This window comes from Rhagoletis zephyria, unplaced genomic scaffold (assembly GCF_001687245.7).
Source record: "Rhagoletis zephyria isolate East Lansing unplaced genomic scaffold, Rhagoletis_zephyria_1.1 Rzeph_scaffold_00029, whole genome shotgun sequence".
Classification (NCBI taxonomy): Eukaryota; Metazoa; Arthropoda; class Insecta; order Diptera; family Tephritidae; genus Rhagoletis; species Rhagoletis zephyria.
Window position 1 is genome coordinate 726,417 of NW_016157113.1, and position 18,179 is coordinate 744,595.

Sequence of the window (18,179 nt, forward strand, 5' to 3'; positions counted from 1 at the left end):
TTAGTTTTGGCAGCGAACTTTCTTCCGACGAATTTCGCTTAGCGATTTGATTCTGTTTACACTTGCGATTCTGTGGTCGTGCTATGCGAAAATTGAAACATTTTTTTTTATAATCTAGAATTAAGTATGTACAGGGTCGGAGTAGCTTTTGGTATTCTGATTAAATTCAGTAGCTAACCATGAAAACGATGCTAATGAAATATCATAAGAATCGTAAAGTATCTTCCCGCATAGGGTTGTACTGTTTGGAACAACTTTGAAGGTGTAAGAACAGCGTCAGGTAGTAGTTTCGGTAGTACTTTTGCCATGAAAAGCGTTAAAAACAGCAGTGTGAAATATCGTTAGTCATTCAATGTATGTTACAATATCATGATACACAACAAAATATGGAGGAGAACATCGGCCAAATACTTAGCCAAATAAATATACGATGTCCTTAAAACGCGAGCTCACCGTATATTTTTTACACCTGGATGCTCTTAGCGCTTGCGCATAAATTCCTGCTCTCAAATTGCACTTACCTTCCAGACTCTCGACGTCTGACAGAGAGAGAGAGAGAGAGAGAGTGAGAGAGTTTTCTTGCAGTTCACTGTGTGTCAAAAAGTATGCAATCGAAGGGACTGCAATAAAAAAGTTCGGAGTTTAATGAAGAATTAAATATCGAAGCATAAGTTGATACACCTATATACATACATACTTATGTAAATATATACATACATATGTACGTACGTATGACAACAAACATATACACATGCATGTGTGTGATTATAGAGTGCATGTATGTCAAATCGTATCTTATCGCTAACTTTATACACACACGTCAAGTTTTACAATTAAAAAGCGGTCNCAACCGTCCAGCTCTGCATCCCTTTTGCAGTAGTTCAGAGACAGTTCTGAAATTTGTGGGGCGGAACTAGCGCTTTGCCAGACTGTCCCTAAATTTTGCTGCAGGGAAGTTGCGTGCCAGTTGTCGGTGTACGTTCGACGGATATTCCCCCGCCATATCAAATTTGACGTTCATTCCCCCACTAGGTTCTCGGCCTTTTTGCTGAAATATGCAATTACATACCATGTGCTGTGCGGGACAATTTTTTAATGAATGATGAATGTTTTCAAGGTATGGCAATCACATGAGACTGGAGTTAAGTTGAAATGAATGTAGTTTAAGGTAAAATGCGTATGTATGCAGTTAAGATATTTGACAGGACACAAAACTTTTTAGCTGGCTTGATATGAATATGTAGATTAGCATGCATGCACGCATGTAGGTACATTAGGGTGCATCCTCAAGGTACTGTTTTTCCATAGAAATTAAAAAATGTATTAAGGCTGGATTTCACTATGTCAAATTCAACGGCATTTGTCGTCAAATAAATGAAAATACACTGTCAAATGGAACTAAAAATGGTCTAGCAATTGATTTAGTTCAGAATAGGTCTTCAGTCGTCTACATGTGCTGCTAAATTGGCTATCTGAGCGTTTTGGCCCATAATAGGTTCTTTCCCGTACGCAACGCGGGATCCCGCGGGTGCCCAAAATAGCCCAGAAATCATTCCCGTACTCAACAAAATGGGTAATAGAGAGCGTAAATTGGAACGTATTGGATCGTAAGTGTCTTCTTCTTCCTGCCCAAAACAGCCCGGACTTTTTCTCCAGGTAAAAATGGATAAAGTGTCAAAGTGCATATCAGCTGTTTTGTGTTTACATGTTGCCTGTTTCTAGTGATGTGCTGAGTCAATACTTTTAAGTATTGACCGATATTCGGTACCGAGATTTAAAAAGTATCCAATACTCTGGATACTCGGTACCGAAACATTTAGGCTTCGAATAAAAGCGCAAATAGGCCAAAAATATGGAAAAAACGGTTCAGGGGTGACTCGCCTATAAAAATCCGAATGTAGAAGCCAATAAAGCTTTTAATACGGATTCAAATAAAAAATGTATATATGTCGGTTCGAGAAGCATGTTGTTTGAAGCATTTTTGTTCCAGCTGAATCGGACGATATCATTTTTGTAGGCATGGGAGCAGATTCTGTAACTAGTTAGCGACAATTTTCGAATCGGCATCAGTTTTGTTGACGTATGATATGAAATATTTTTACGTCAACAGGTGCGATATCGATCCGAAACTTGTCGCTAACTGGTTACAGAATCTCCCCCCTGAAAGGCTTCTTCATCCGTAAAAGCATTTTTCTTGAACCTTGGATCAACTAAGATTAAAACTGTTAAAATAATATTTCTCTGTTGCGATAAGTTCAAGTGTTTTAGCCGATATCATATAAATTAGTAATTAAAGTTTTTTCTAAACTTGAAATGCATATAATGGCGAAGGTTTAATGTAAAGAATCGGTATCGGGTACCGAAAAAGAAGTATTGGGTACCGAAAACTTTTTTAAGTACTGGGTACCGAAAATTCAGCACATCACTAGCTGTCTCATAAATTGTGGGCACGAAATGTGGTTTTTTGCGTTCCCGTACTTCTGGATTATGTTCCATTTTTGAGAGCAAACTTTTCGCTTATTTTCTAATTACCGGATCCGGTCCGGATTGTTAGGGAAAGAACCTAATATAATCGGTGATGGTATGAAAAAAGAAGATAAAGTTGTGTTGACAAAATTTGTTGTCAAAATATGGCACAGTGAAAATCGGCCTTTATATTTTAAGACTTTCGCCAAAATACTTCGGAAAAATATTAAGGTAAGAAAATATGTACATTCAAAAATCAATTTTTTTTATTAAAAAAAAACAACCTCAGTTTAAGTTTAGAGAGTCTGCCTAAAGACGTTTAAAAATTTGATCGACGGAATCAAAATAATGAGATTTTTGATGCTATTTTCAAATCGGTCAAGCTTACGTCAATCGTAATATTTTCCCGAATTTTTTTAGGGGAAAGTATTAAAATATAATAAATTTTGTAATTCCGTTGGAAAAAACACACATTTTATTGGTGATGCACCCTAGTTTACATACATAAATAACTTCAATCGCAATTAAATACTTATGTATATGAATTAGAAAATTTCCGAATAGAAGTGGGAGCTTGTAGCTACATACATATGTACAGCTTCATTAAAGGATTCAAGTGCAGATATTGCTTATAAACCTTCTTGAGGGTTTAATGGGGGAGTGAAGTGAATCTATATAACCTATCCTTCCCAAACGACAACCTCACCCACTGCCCGTCAAGGCGTGATGGTCCCTGTTATCGTTAACGAAACTCTGTCGACCGGTGCGAGGCGGTATATCCTTGATCAAGGTTGAGCTCTCGTAGTTGGATTGGACTCGGACTGCACGAGACGCGCATCGACGAACGCTAAGGACGACACGAACTAGATGACGGGTTGACCATTACGTACGGGACCTCAATCTTCGCGTTCAAAACAATAAAATATTTAACATAAAAGAAAATTCATTTAAAGAAAAAAAATGTAAATAAAAAAAAAACGAAAACTGAAAAAAGTTAGGCTGCCCGAGGACTCGAACTCGGGCCTCTCGTCGAATGGTACGCCTCTGCTTTGTACACTAGGCCATTGCGACTGTTGGAGCAACGTGAGCTAAATGATATACAAATGATTTCTCTTAAAATAGCTTTTCAACACGAGTAGTGAATGGGAGAGCTTTTTTTCTAAGACACAAGTCTTTCGTCTAATCTTGCCAGCTGTCTTTCATTTGTCTTACGATAGACTTTTCACAATCGTAGTCAGTTTGATATACAGCAAACCGAGCACAAAGAAGTTTTACTAAAAAAGCCAATATGAATGGGTAATTATTCTTGCCGGGTAGCCACAGCCGACGGTAACGCACACTGAAAAAGTGTTTTGGGTTAAATAAGGTAAATCTGGCCGGTGTTGAGGTCCTTAGCGTTGCCAGTTGGTGCTCGTTTTTACGCGTTATAGTCGTGTTTTTGCCAGTGCCGGACATCAGCATAGGAAGATGCTCCAAGGTTTCTCTGGTATCCCGCTCACGACAATTCCTGCACCTGTCCACCTTAGTGATACCCATTCTTAAGTGCGTAAGCAGCCACCAGGATATGCCCTGTAAAGTGTTTTGGAAGAAAACAAATTTAAAGCACTCACCATGCTTAAAGCATATACATACATACATATGAATATGGTGTGGGGATTTTATTTAGAAATTGAATTATTTATGCAATCTAAAATGCAGATTTCGCCCAAATAGGCAAATGCAGACATGTATACATTTGTACTTACAAATTCCTATAACAACAAGTAAAAAAGAAACATCAGTTAAAACAACCTGCTACTAAATTACATATCTTAAAAAATTTTACGCCAGTTAAAGGAAGGTGCAAAAACAAAAAATGGCTAATAGAAAAAACATGTAAATTTGTTGGAAGACATATGCAACTGTAGCAACACCGTGATGGCAACATGTACATATATAATTCAAGGAAAAAAGCATTTGTGTGCAAGTTTATGCGCATATATTAGTATTTTACGACGTTAAAAATTATGTTGTTTTACATAAAATTCTCAAACAAAAAAGTTGAATTTAAAATTACAATAAATATGTAAGTGTGAGTATGTAGAAGGTGGGCTTTAAAAGCGAAAATATGTAAATATTTCAGGCAACAAGATGTACTTATGCGTACTTACGAGATACGTATGGTACATATCGTCGTTTAAAGAAAAAAACCGCGTATGAAGAAAATGCAAAACCTCGCATGTGACGTTGCAAAAAATTTTATAGGAGAAAGTAAAACTTGTCTTACTTCAAAACGGTTCTCTCTCTACTCACTAATTATCTCTTCTTATGTCTAAGTATCGATATTTTAGTATGAATTGAATGGATAAGGGCTTGATGCCAGGAGCTTCCGGTGAGCAAATATTCTCTTTGGCACAAATGTCAGTTACGAGGTTTTTTACTTTAAACGACGATATGTACATATGTATATAGTATAGCATGTATAACCGTTAGCATGCCTGCTATTTATTTCATTTAATGACGTTATTACTTTGCTGTAACTTTTGGCCCTGAGCCAAAAATCGGGCATGCAACAAGTTGAATTTCCATTTACTTGTAATTTCATTTACACACGCAGATTACAACGAGTCTGTATATCGTATATACATACATATGGATATTTTGATTACTTTGGCATACTGCAAGTATGTTCATATTTATGCCTATACATAGGTACATATGGAGTTAAAAGAATTCTCAAATTTATTTTACAATAATTTTTACGCTTTAACGTATATAGTTGTGTACATGTGTATACATATATGTATTTATGTATATATGTATATATGCATGTATGCTTATGTTTAAAAACTCTTACAGGTAAACATACAAACATATGCATACTTTGTGCTTACAAGAGTCCGTAGAAGTGCGTTAGCAAATTGGGTCACCAATTTTTGTTTTTGTGAATAAAAGTCTGATGGAAATTTGCAACTATTAAAAAGCAGGATGTAAGCGAAATCGATAGTGAGCATAGTGCTGCCACACAAAATTCGATTTGCGGTGACCGGTTTCCCTTAAAAGCATACTACATAAATACATATGTATTTGTGATTTAGCATTGGACTTTTTTTCTTTAAATCATTTTAGAGAACGAATTAGCTCTGATGTGCGCAGCATATTCCTGGGGCTTCTTAAGCTCGCTGATATTGAATTTGAAATCAGATTTGAATTTTTAACAAGAATCCATCTTATTCGACTAGTGTGCTTTGTGTCAATTGGGGGTCGATGCGCGAGCTCTTGCAATTAAAATAAACGATTAATATTTGACAGGCTCATGATACAATTGAGGAGTTCACAACGGTGTCGTAAGGGTCGTATTGTTGTATGTTGTCAATTTTAATAGCTTCGATAAATGTTTAGAGAACTTGAAACCACAACGCACTATTTTTTAACACTGCGAAAATTCATAATATAACTTTAATGGTACTTTGCGAACCTTCTGAATATATTTTTTAGGCGTTTTATGTTTACGACATACAATAATACGACACTAACGACACCGCTGTGAATACCTCAAATATATTTTCACTATGTATTACCGAAGGATTTGTGAAGAGTTAAATTTTCGATACGCCCTAACGTACAGGGCGTATGAGTTACTCAGACGAGATGATAAGTGAGAATGTTACTCATACGCTTTGTGCACAGGTTCGTATTAAACTTTTCCGTAATAAATAAATGATTGATAAATTTTAATTTTTGTGCCGCCATATTGGGCACGCCATTTTGAATTTCTCATATCTCTAATTAGATCTGTAATCAGCGACCTCGAAACCGCCCGAATAACGACTCGAAGTGAATCCGATAAATTGAAAAAACATCTTCCCCCTATATTAGATCAGTCATTTGGAATTAAAAAAAAAATTGTTCAGGCTTGTAATCAGCGACCCCGAAAACTATAGAATAAGTCGTGATCTAACTGTCTGTCATTATTTGCAGAAAGAAATTGATAAGAAAATATGTTTGTATGTATGTAAAAAAAATGTATTCATGAAGACAACAAAATATTTTAGTAATTTTCGATATGAAACAATTTTTTCAAAGAATGACCTAAAAAAATAAAATACCGAATTTAAAGCCTTCTGATATTATACCTAAAGTTAAATAAGCTTTTAACAAATTTGTTAAAGTTTCGCCGAAAGCATAATGACACAACAATTTTATCAAACTGTCTAAATGACTGACAGCTCGTTTACTAAATTTTTTTTTTTAATAAATATACATACAACTATACATATGAACAAATGCATGAGTAGGGTTCCGATAGCCTGCCCTTAAACGAAAGCAACATTCAAAAATGGCGTTCCACATGCAACCCATCAGCAATGACAGCGACGACGGAGGCAGCGGAAGCGGCGGTGGTCTACCGCAAGAACGAGGCAAATTTTTTTTGTTACCAGCCGAAATAACTGGGCAGCTATCGCTGTTTCGGCGTAACGTCATTAGCACGGGAATCGCAGTGGGTAGGGACGCTGGCGAAATGTGCAATTAAATCTACAAATTGAAATAAAAGTCGATGAAAATTATAATTTTTTTTTGTTATTTTTTGGAATGAATTTCTTTTACTTGAATACAACCACTACTCCTTTCTGCTTCTGAGCATTGTATTGCGATTCTTCGAAAGTAAACAAATAACACTGGAAAACGTCCAGGTGGCAGAATAAAGTGGTCGTAGTGAATTTTTGATTAACCAAGTAATTCAAATGTCTGCATTTTAAGCCGAAAAGGAATTGCCTTAACGCTGTTGAGCTAAGTGATTTGTTGGGCGTTTTACTGAATTACCAAGGGGTAGATTTTTCCATAGAGTGGCAGACTTGTAATTATATGATTTTAAATGCAAGACAAAACTTTAGTCAAAAATGTTGCTTCATAGCGTTGGATATTTTCTAAATGCTCCTAAGCTCAAGAATTGTTTTCTCACAGAACTAAATTAGTTTGCTGACCAATGCCTTTAATGCAGTTTGACCGTGAGGATTCGAAGTTCGGCTCGAAATGGCAGGAGCAGTGAAGATTTTTCTCGTTACTTTCGCTATACATTGAGTATAGAACCAAAACCTTTCTACGAAAAAAATCTTGTCCATTTTTATATTTATGACAATTTTTTCCTCATTATAAGCGACATTTGGCGACAAAAAATAAGGCCTATTTTCAATTTACAAAAAAATACATTTAAAAATTGGACATACATTTTTGGTAATTTATAAATATTCACTTTTAAATCAACCAAATATTTTTTAGCAATTTTCTCATGCCCCACTTTCAAATGTCCAAATTTTTATGTCCCGTTTTTAAATAACCAAAAATTTATCCACAGCATTTCAATTCCCAAAAAGCAACACAATTTTTTACTTCAAACTAATTATATACATATATATATGTTATTCATTCCTAATTTATTCTGCTTGAATTCCACCTTTAATTTTGGTGGATAATATAATAAAACTTCAACATAAAATTTTATGATGTCATAGCGTAGAAGCCCTTCATGCATTTCGCATTATTTAGCACGCGGGCACTTTATGCCATTTGCGCTTTGATCAGAAATTCCGAAAATCGAACAAAGAGCTTTAATTGAATAGATTTTCACAGTCAAGCAGAGCTCTGTGAGACAAAACTGAGGAAAAACAAATTTATTTCTAAACACCATTTGACCTTGCTTAGCAGACAAAGCTTGTGCGGTCTTCGAAACAAGAATAATAAAACAAGACTTCTCTGCTGATAGATGAGAATCACTTCGACTAAATGTACTTATAAGAATGAAATGCATACTTGAAAGTTGTAAATTAAATTTCTAGCAAGTAATTGAAGTCAGTGTTCGCAAGCACTTTTTTTAAACTGTAAGTACATTGTTAAAAATCCTTGAATGAAATTAATGACATAAATTAGAAATTAATAACCTTTATAATTTGACAATTTAACAAGCTTTAATTTTTTGTGAAGTTGTTTATTGAATTTATTTCCATATAATATACGCCAACATTTAAAACAAGCCATCCACCCTCACTTCAATACTTGCTCATGAACTGATGTTTTGTTTAGTCCTGCTGTTGGACGAATAATACACATACACACATACTAACATTCCTACACACACCGAAAATGTATAACAAGCAGCTATTTCGACACCCAATTTACATGGCAATAAACTTGTGACCTTGCTTCAAAACGGTAGTGGCGTATCGAATGCCTTGACTGTGAAAAATTACACACACGCCAATAGCGTTTCTTGGGTATAATAACACTGCAGGAAAGTAATACGTAAATATAATAATACCACACGGTTGTCAGCTATGTAGAGTATAATTGGGTACGACTTACCATAAGCAAGTCTTGTAAACCTTGAACAACAGAAAACTGTGATCACTGGAAATTTTTAAGAATTTTTAGAACTTCATAGCAGACCACTTAGGTTTGTAATAAAACTGTAGCGGCCTAAAATTACAATATTTACACAATACAATATTTAAATGCTGGGCATTAATTTTTGGTAATCTAAAAGTTGGACTTAAATTTTTGATAGTTAAAAATGCTAATTTTAAAACTGGATGTTCAAATTATTAATTTACAAGCTGGAGATTAGGTTATGACATAATTTTTTGATACTATGTATAAACAATCAGCTAAATTTTTTTTGGTAATTTAAAAATTTGCCAGAGTTTTTGGCAATTTTAAAGCAGGACATACATTCATGGTCACCTTATATAGTTTTTAGTAATTTTAAAAAGGGTAAAAAATATGTAAAAAAAAAAATATATACAGTTTAAAAAGTGTCCAAAGAATTTATTTTATTTATATAAAACGTAGCCAAAAATAGAATTATGGATGGATTTAAATGAAAATTCGCTTCTTAGTAAAACTGAGGGCGCAAAATGCAAAAATTCGATTTGCTTTTGGATAATTTTCATATAGATATGCAACAAAGTTTTATTTTTTTGAAACGGGTTGCCACCTGTTAGAAATTTTATTAAAATTATATATTAAGTTAAATGAATTAGATATAAAAATATGTCTATCAATTGAAATGGTTTTGAAAATACTTTACCTCTAAACGACACGTAGAAGGGTTGCCACATGTTTACAAAACCAAATTCACTTTAAGTAAGGGAATAAGGTAACTAAAATTTGTATATCAATATGGGTAACAGACAAAAGAAAAAATTGCCATATTTAGCAATAAGTGAAGAGTAACAACATACCTGAGTTAATTTAAGAGTCCAGTAATTTAAAAGGAATATAATCAGAACACATCACTGTTTGACAATGTATGCATTTGTAATAAAATGACAAATACGATGTCGTCAACCTTTGGATTGACACAATTATTATTTTAGTTTAACTAAATTTGACTTCACAAACAGGTGGCAACCCTCTTTGTAATATTTTCTAACTAAAATCTTCTTAAACCTCTTTCATCTGACTCCCATATGGTGATAGCTATCAATTTCAATTACCTAATTCCTTTAATTCAAATGGATTTTGATTTTTTAAACAGGTGGCAACCCTCTACATGCAGTTAAGAAATAAACGCTTTCCATACACATTTCGATTGATACCCATCTCCTAATAATTCATTTAACTTATTAAAAAATTTGAATTAAATTTTTCAACAGGTGGCAACTCTTAAAAAAAAAATAAACTTCTATTGTCCACAGGTTAAGCGTTTTAATCTAACACTTCGTTTTTGAAAATAAGACGAATTGTGCAGATCTGATGCCACTGGCAAAAAATTTAAAAATGATTTTATGCATTAGCAAACAACGCATTACTTCAAAAAGAGCAGGATTTTATTTCTTCTTACGAAAGGTAAATACTTGTACTATTTAATAAAATAATATTTTTTATTCATACCATTATCATTAACCATTTTTTGAAATTTTGATAAAAAAAACTGTTTTTCTGGAATACCGCAAGGACGCCCTGTATTTGATATTATTTTAAAATTGTTATTCCTGTAGCTCACTACTGTCTATATGGAAATAAAAAACGTCAAACCAACACTTTATTTCATAGAATGTTTTTGTTAACATTTGTTTCCGTAAAGAGCTTACGCATCGCTATGCTCTTATTAAAATTCTTAGTGTAAAATTTGTCGACTTAGTGGATAAATTACCTTTACAAAAATACAAAACACTTTCACTGTGCGTCTGTTTGTTTCCAAAACGCCGAATATATCGTATGTAAACCCAAATCGGTTTTTTTCGGAGATTCTTGTTGAGACGAGCGGGCTATAGACTAGCTAATATAGATAATAATGTTTAATTAAAATCATTGAATTCACTTTACTGAGCTGGTAGCCATAGTTACAGTCAAATTCAAAGGACGCTCAGAAGTTGTTGAAGAAAACTATTAGAGCTGCTATTTTCTAGGTGTTGGAGACATCAGCGTATTTGTAGATAACTAACTTGTCCCTAAAAGGTAGAACGAATTGTAAACACCATCGGAGGAAACTGCAGTTTTATCCCACCTCCAAATAGTAGATGGACTTTATTAAAACTGTTTTATGCAAACGATGCATTAGAATGCTTGTTATTTCCGGTAGAAGACATTTTCAGGCGACCATGTCGAAAGCCTTTTAACAAATAGATAAAAGGCTATTAGCTTCTTCAAATTTGTTAAAGGCGCACTGGTATGGATTAAATAGATTTTCCTGCAGGGAGACTGGTACTACCAAATTACTAAGCCATACAAAAAAATACTCTGTGCGTTCCTTCAGACTCTAGTCGTACTTCGAAACTGTGCTGCTGCTCGAATAAAAAAAGAAAAGTCGAAAACGAAACCGATAAATATTGAACCTGCTATTGCCATGGGTGTCCAGGACTTGCGTTCAGGCGAATTCAAGATTTGTTGGCTGTTATTTATTTAAGAAAAAAAAAATGATAAAGTTAATATTTTAATCATAATTGTGCAGTTACTTTGATACCAATTTTTATTTCTTTATTGGTGTTGTTAGATTCTTCCGACAGAGAGAAAAGATGTTTTGTTTTGCTACAACGGAATTTAAGTCATCCCTTGTCAAATTAAAAATTTTTGCCTTGAGTGTTGTGTAGCAACGGAATTTCGACAGACATTCATTCCTGCTTCTTACTACCAACTTTCCACACCGTGCGTCATAAAAAATTGCGTCTTTGTTCTGTTTTGATTTTCTTTGTTTTTATTATGCTTACTTAGCTGGCTTTATGCGTTTTTGTCGTACTTTTGTATTGGTTTTAAGTAGAATGCTTAAATTTTGCTAAGTCCACCAATAAAGGTGAAATGATTATAGTGAATATGTTACGTATACGCTTTGACGAACCTAACTAAGTGAGCATTGTGCCGGTTGGTTTTGTATAAATGTGTGTCATTTATAAAATATTATAGTTTTGAAGATAGGAGTGCATAATTTTCAAGGTACCCATGGTGAAAAGAATCAGTAGAATTTTTAGATTATACGCTTCATAACCAGTTTGCTCCTATGTGAAAACTTATATTAACACCGGCGGCAGAAATAAGACTCGTCGTACTTTGAAGAGTTTAGGCTATATTTCTTTAGTTTATGTTATGTTTATTATTTTTTTATAAAAGCCTAGGTAGGTACAACAGACATCTTATAAATCCGCTCCTCAAGCTTAGAAAAACATTATAAAAATTTTAAAAATTTTCACCAAATTTTCAAATTTTTATTCAGAATTTACAGAATCAACAAAAAAAAAAATCGAAAACGAACAGTATTTTCTAGCCACTTGAAACTCACAAACTTTATTATATTGAAATTGAATGGGCTACAAAACTGCATACCAAACATTTTTGTAAAAATTCTGAAAAAAAGTTTGACAATTTTTTTGAAAAGTTGTCGATTTTTTTTCATTCTCATACAAAGTATGAAAACGAGATTTATATGGGGTTTGTTGTATATCTAGCCAGGCTTTTATAAAAAAAAATTAAACATAAAATAAACCACAGAAATATAGCTACGATTCTTCAAAGTAAGGCGAGTCTATTATTTCTGCCGCCACTGTATATAAAGCCGACCACTATACGGTATATTAACTTATTTAAAGAATTATTGAATAGAATTAAAATCAAAATGATCTAAGACCACTGAATCTCCCACAGGGTATTTTCAATTATGCTGTTATCCTTACATTTAGCCACAACGTAATCTCTTCATTATAAAGTGACAGACGAACCTAGCAATAAAAGCAATAACAATAAAAATAACAATAACAATAATAGTAACAATAGCGTTTAAGTAACTTAACATAATTGGGCAAATTAAAACGAGTAAGCAACCAAAGTTACAGTACGCCCAGTTGTATACAATAGAAAATAACAGACTGTGAAATTATTTTGAGTCAGCAGCTGAAGCGTTCCACAGCACACCATTTTTATGCAAATTTATTAGAGCTCACATTTCACCTACAACAGCATTAGCATAAATAAGAAAAATATTGCGACGGCAAATTTTCACATGATTTACAAAACCCTCAGCAGATGATGAAAACAACAAAACAACTCATAAACAAATGGGACTGTGAAAACTTAAACACTGACAACGTTTAGGTAATATGAGCTGAAAATTTTTTAAACACAACGCTAAAGCTCCTATAAACTGGGGAAAACGCGTTTGCATAACGCACACGCGCACACACACACACAAAATTCTGGTTTCAGTAAGGACTGAACATAAACTGCAAAAAAGTGTAATAAAAATATTAGAGAAAGGATGCCGAGTTTATGCCATATCTCGTATCGTGAGGTCTTTATCTGTTTAAGGGATCATTGGTTAGCAATGGGGGAGCTGGGTAAAGTAGATATGTCTATGTGAATGAAAGTCCAATAAGTTTCTTCTATCCACACACACATTTAAAAATAAATAAAATAGATTTTTTTGTGAATTTAAAAAAATATATTGGGGCGTATTCTGGTTTTCGTACGAATCGGAAATTTGAAATTTTTATATAGAAAATGATAGGAAATTTTCATGATTTTCGATTCGTACGAAAACAAGAATACGCCCCATTATCTCCATCCGTTAGATCCAGAAATCGTACCGAAAATACATTTTGTAATAACAAAATGTTTTAGCAAGATTTGTAGCCTATTTCCACCAAAGGCTTACGTCCAGTTAAGAGCCCAGAGAAGTTCAAAAAATTCAAACATCGGGTTATCGCAGGGTTTTTTCTTAAGTTTTTCTTTTTTTCTTTTATTTGCTTCTACTTAATAGGAATAGGTGCAATTGCCCCTTCGAGTTGTAATCTTCATTTTTCAAACGGCATACACTGCAGTTAAGACTTCGTGGAAATCAACTATTATTCGAATTTTAATATTTCGAGCAAGAGAAAAAAAAGAGTGCCTAGGACGAACTCTTCATATTAGCCTTAGACTTCGTCTTGGTATTTCCTTTTCTTGAAGTAGTCATCGTCGGCTTCGTATTTGTCATTGCATATTCGCCTACGCTTACGCTTTCGTATTCGTCTTTATATTCGTCGCCATATTTGACGTCATATTCGCCTTTGTTTTCGTATTCGTAATCGTCTTCGTATTCGTCGTCGTCAAGATGTCGAAAACGTCGATAATAATGTTTAACTGGGATGTAGTGATAACAAGACATTGAACAACCGGCCCTTAGTATTTGTTATCGTTCAGGAGTGTTGACGAAAAGCGACCCAAAATGTTTCAATCTTAGTCTAGCGAAACTGGATTGATTCCACCTAGTCATCTTTCAAAAAATCTGGATTCCTAATGAGCAATTCCCGGTCTGGATACCTGGCAAAACCGGATTTGGCGCTCAGTCGACAGCGAAAGCTACTTTGATCAGCCGCGACCTACTACTGGCCAGTGGGACTTTGCAGCTTTGCATATTGGGTGCCACAGGAACTTCTACATATGCCCTCCCTGTAAGGAGACGTTACCTTAAGGGTGCCTTACTTCGTCAATGCATATGCCATTAAGTTCACTGCAGTCTTTCTGTGCCCTAAAAGACAAATCAGAGGGTTTCGGGAGAGAGGTCTTGCATTCCCCGAACAGTTTCGATGTTAACATAAGCGAAATTAGAACGCTGATTACCCCTTGTTGGCTATCGTAACAGATATAGGCTATGTATCTTTGTAAATAAATATAAGATATTGCAATGTCCAGAAACTTTCTTCTGACGATGAGTGCCACGTCGTCAGCGAAGGCGATAATATATCGATGGCTGAGTGGAAGATTGACCTATCTCGGCAGCCATTTCAAAATGCCCTATCTCAGAAAACATTTTAAGAACGTCGTACTTTAGAATTCGGTTCAAAAACACGCTCTATCTCAAACGAAAATACATTGAAAATAAGCTGAGATAGGGCATTCTTCAAACAAATTCTCAGATATGGCAGTTTTCAATCAAATTCTAGGGTGTTCTTGAAAAGTTTTCTGAGCTAGAGCGTTGTTGAAAAATTTAAGCTACGGCATGCCTTGGTTTTTCTAAGAGATCACGTGTTTTTGTTTACGTCTGGCAAAGCGAGATAAAACCGGGTGTTGGCGCTTCAACGACAGACGGGTCTGCGCAGCTGGAACAACTCAAAGTAAGAAGTATTATCGGAATTGTTTGCTTTTAAAACAACAAAAACCTAGTTGCTTAAGATTTTAATGAAAAATCGACGTTTTTATTCAGAATTCCGCTAGAGGAAAGATTCAGTACTCGTTTGAGAGCAATGTGGAAGTCATTCTAGATGATGCAATTTTCCTCACACTTTTGGGAGAACAAGAGCTAAACGCCTTGGCTTACGCTTTTATTCACAAAGTTGGGCTGGCTTATTCCTTACAGATAAAGGAATTAAGTTTATACATATAAGCAGGGAACGGATTTTATGGAAATCGCCTTATTTTCTGCTAAAGTATATAGTAGATTAAGAATGTCTACGATTTAGCTTTCCCTGATTCCATATATACACATTTGATGTTGCATTTTTTTGCCTTTTTTAAGATATTTGCATTTTTTTGCCTTTTCTACCTTTAAAAAAGTGATTATAGCGTTTACAATTTTTTTTTTTAAGATTAAAAAATATACACATTGCCCATGCGGCTTATAGAAGCGCAGAGACCTCTTGGCAAATTGGTGTTGGAAAATTTCAAAGCCGTTTTCTCAGCTAACGAAGGCTTGGAGGCAATAAGGGGTGGGGATAAAATTATAAAGGGCGAGGAAAACGCCCTTATTCCTGATAATATGGACGTTTCAAACGTTCCTTATTTAAATTGGGCNAGACAATAAGGGGTGTGGATAAAATTGTAAAGGGCGAGGAAAACGCCCTTATTCCTGATAATATGGNTTTTTTGCAATACCTAGTGAATTTTCCTGCCTTTTTCGCTATTTTATTTTGCCTTTTCCAGCCTATTTCGTTAATTTATTTTGCCTTTTTTATAGGTTTTTAGCTCCTAAAAATCCGTTCCCTGCATATAAGCTTATACGCTCCAAATAGTGTTTTCAGCCTGTTTATATGCTTCTAACTGTAAGGGTCTTCATTCGTGTTTAAGAATATTCGGGGATTCTGACTTAACTTAAAAGAAAACTTCAATGATAACGCTGGGACGTCTATCTTATATCTCTTATATCAGAAAAAGATCATAGATAGTAATAAAAATTACATGCAAAGAGAGTAATAAGATATCATTTCACTATTTCCATGACATCCTATGCATACTTCAATTTAATAGAAAATAGAATGTAACCCACAATAAATTGTATGCACGAATGCAACATGAATTTAGCATTCTTATATCTATCCAATATATAGTACAATCCAGCGAAAAACTAAAAAGCCAAAATGAAAATAAGTACAGCCAAATAAATACACTTAAACATGCAACATTTTGCGCTTAGTGCGCTGCATGCTATGCGCCCTCAAGTGGGCTCGCAAATCGCGCTTCGCTAAGTTAACATGTTGAATATTTAATATCGACGAGGAACGTGTGGCTGATTGCGTGACCATAGCCTATGCGAGTGCTACAATCGAAATGAAAGAACCAACCTTTACTTCACATCTGTGTATTGGTCACGCAACGGCTAGCGATAAGGATAGTCTGAGCAGGGGAAATATACTTTCTGTGGGAATTATTTGACTTAACAAATAAATAAGAGCATTTATCACACATAATTTCATGTTGTTTAATTGAAATGTTTTAACATTAAGCACATCGTTTCGATAACAATGAAGAATTAAGATAATAGGAAAAGCATGTAATGGTACGTACATACGCCCCGGTTCACTTGAATAGGCATATTTCTATTTAGGTTGATTTTAATGCAATACTGAAGAATAACCGTTTGTGAAAAGAAGCCTCGAAAAAAATACTTTAAATTTCACAAAATTACCTTATTAACATTTTTTGATTTCGTTCTATGATCGAGCAGGGGCATAGTTCCTTGAAGTGTTATTTCGTATTTTGGAAAAATTGAGATAAAATTTCATGTTTCAAAAGTTATGAAAAATGTATGTATGTAAACAAAAAAATTTAAAATACATTACCTCTTTTCGTCAAAATACTGTGGAGAGGTTGATAACCCTTCCGCTGGACGAATAGAGATGGCTCTGGGAATCGTGCCCACGTACTGATTTTTTTTTATTTATATGGACGGGGCCCTCAGAAGTATCTAAAAGCAAGGCATTTACGACGGAGCATGTTGAGCTGCATACGTGTTGTTGTCGATTGGGATCTACTTGTCAAATAACGTTAAATTACAGACATCTAACCCTAATTTATTTTTCATGCAAATATAGGTTAGAGTATTTTTTATGAAGTGTGAAGTGAAGTGTTTTCTGATATAATATTACTTTATTACAATTACTTAATTTTTTTTTTAATCTCTCGTTTTAGGGAATACATTTTATCCGAAATTTTGCTTTTTCGAGCTCTGGGGGGATATTTTCTTTATCAAACACCAATAAAAGCTTGTCTTCAATTTTTTTTTACCTCTTTTATCTGTTTAAATATCGAATTTACAGCCCAATTCGCTTCACATTTGGAACATGCACATACATATTATTCAAGTGAAATGGACTCATTTGACCAAAAATATACCCGGTAAGTAATTCAGAGATTTTTTTAATTAGGTCATATTAGTACTAGAGAATTTATGCATTTAATCAAAGGCCGTTTAACTTTCATTACAAAAGTTAATGAATACGAATAGCTTTCCAATTTTGACCATAAAAATTAAAATTTGAAAATTACTTTTGAATTTTATTTGAAAAAATTTTAATTTTTTGATTGCTGGGGTTAAGGCAAATTAATATAAGGTGATAACAGGAGTACAAAAACAAAAATTTACATGTATTTTGTTATTGCTTTGGCTGCATAAACTGTCAAAATATGTAAGAGTGTGTGTGGAAATGCAAAGAAAATTTTTCAATTTGACACAAGAAACACATACAGAAAATCAGCTGATCTAGTAACACCACCTTATATAAATTCGCCTCGGCTGGAAGCGTTTTCAGTTTTTCTCTCTGATGTTAGGATATTTTTATATGAATTATGAAATTTTAAAAATATTCAGTAACGCCTGATGGGTTTCAGCGTTTTTTGTGTCATTGTAAATCTTGAGATTCTCCCTGCTGTATTATAAGTCGATTAATCAGCGCTCGTGTGCTCTTAATCCTTAACTGGTATCGAAAATTTGGCTAACATAAGAAACAAAAATTCTATGAGGGTCGCGCCAACCAACAATACCAGTTAGGGTA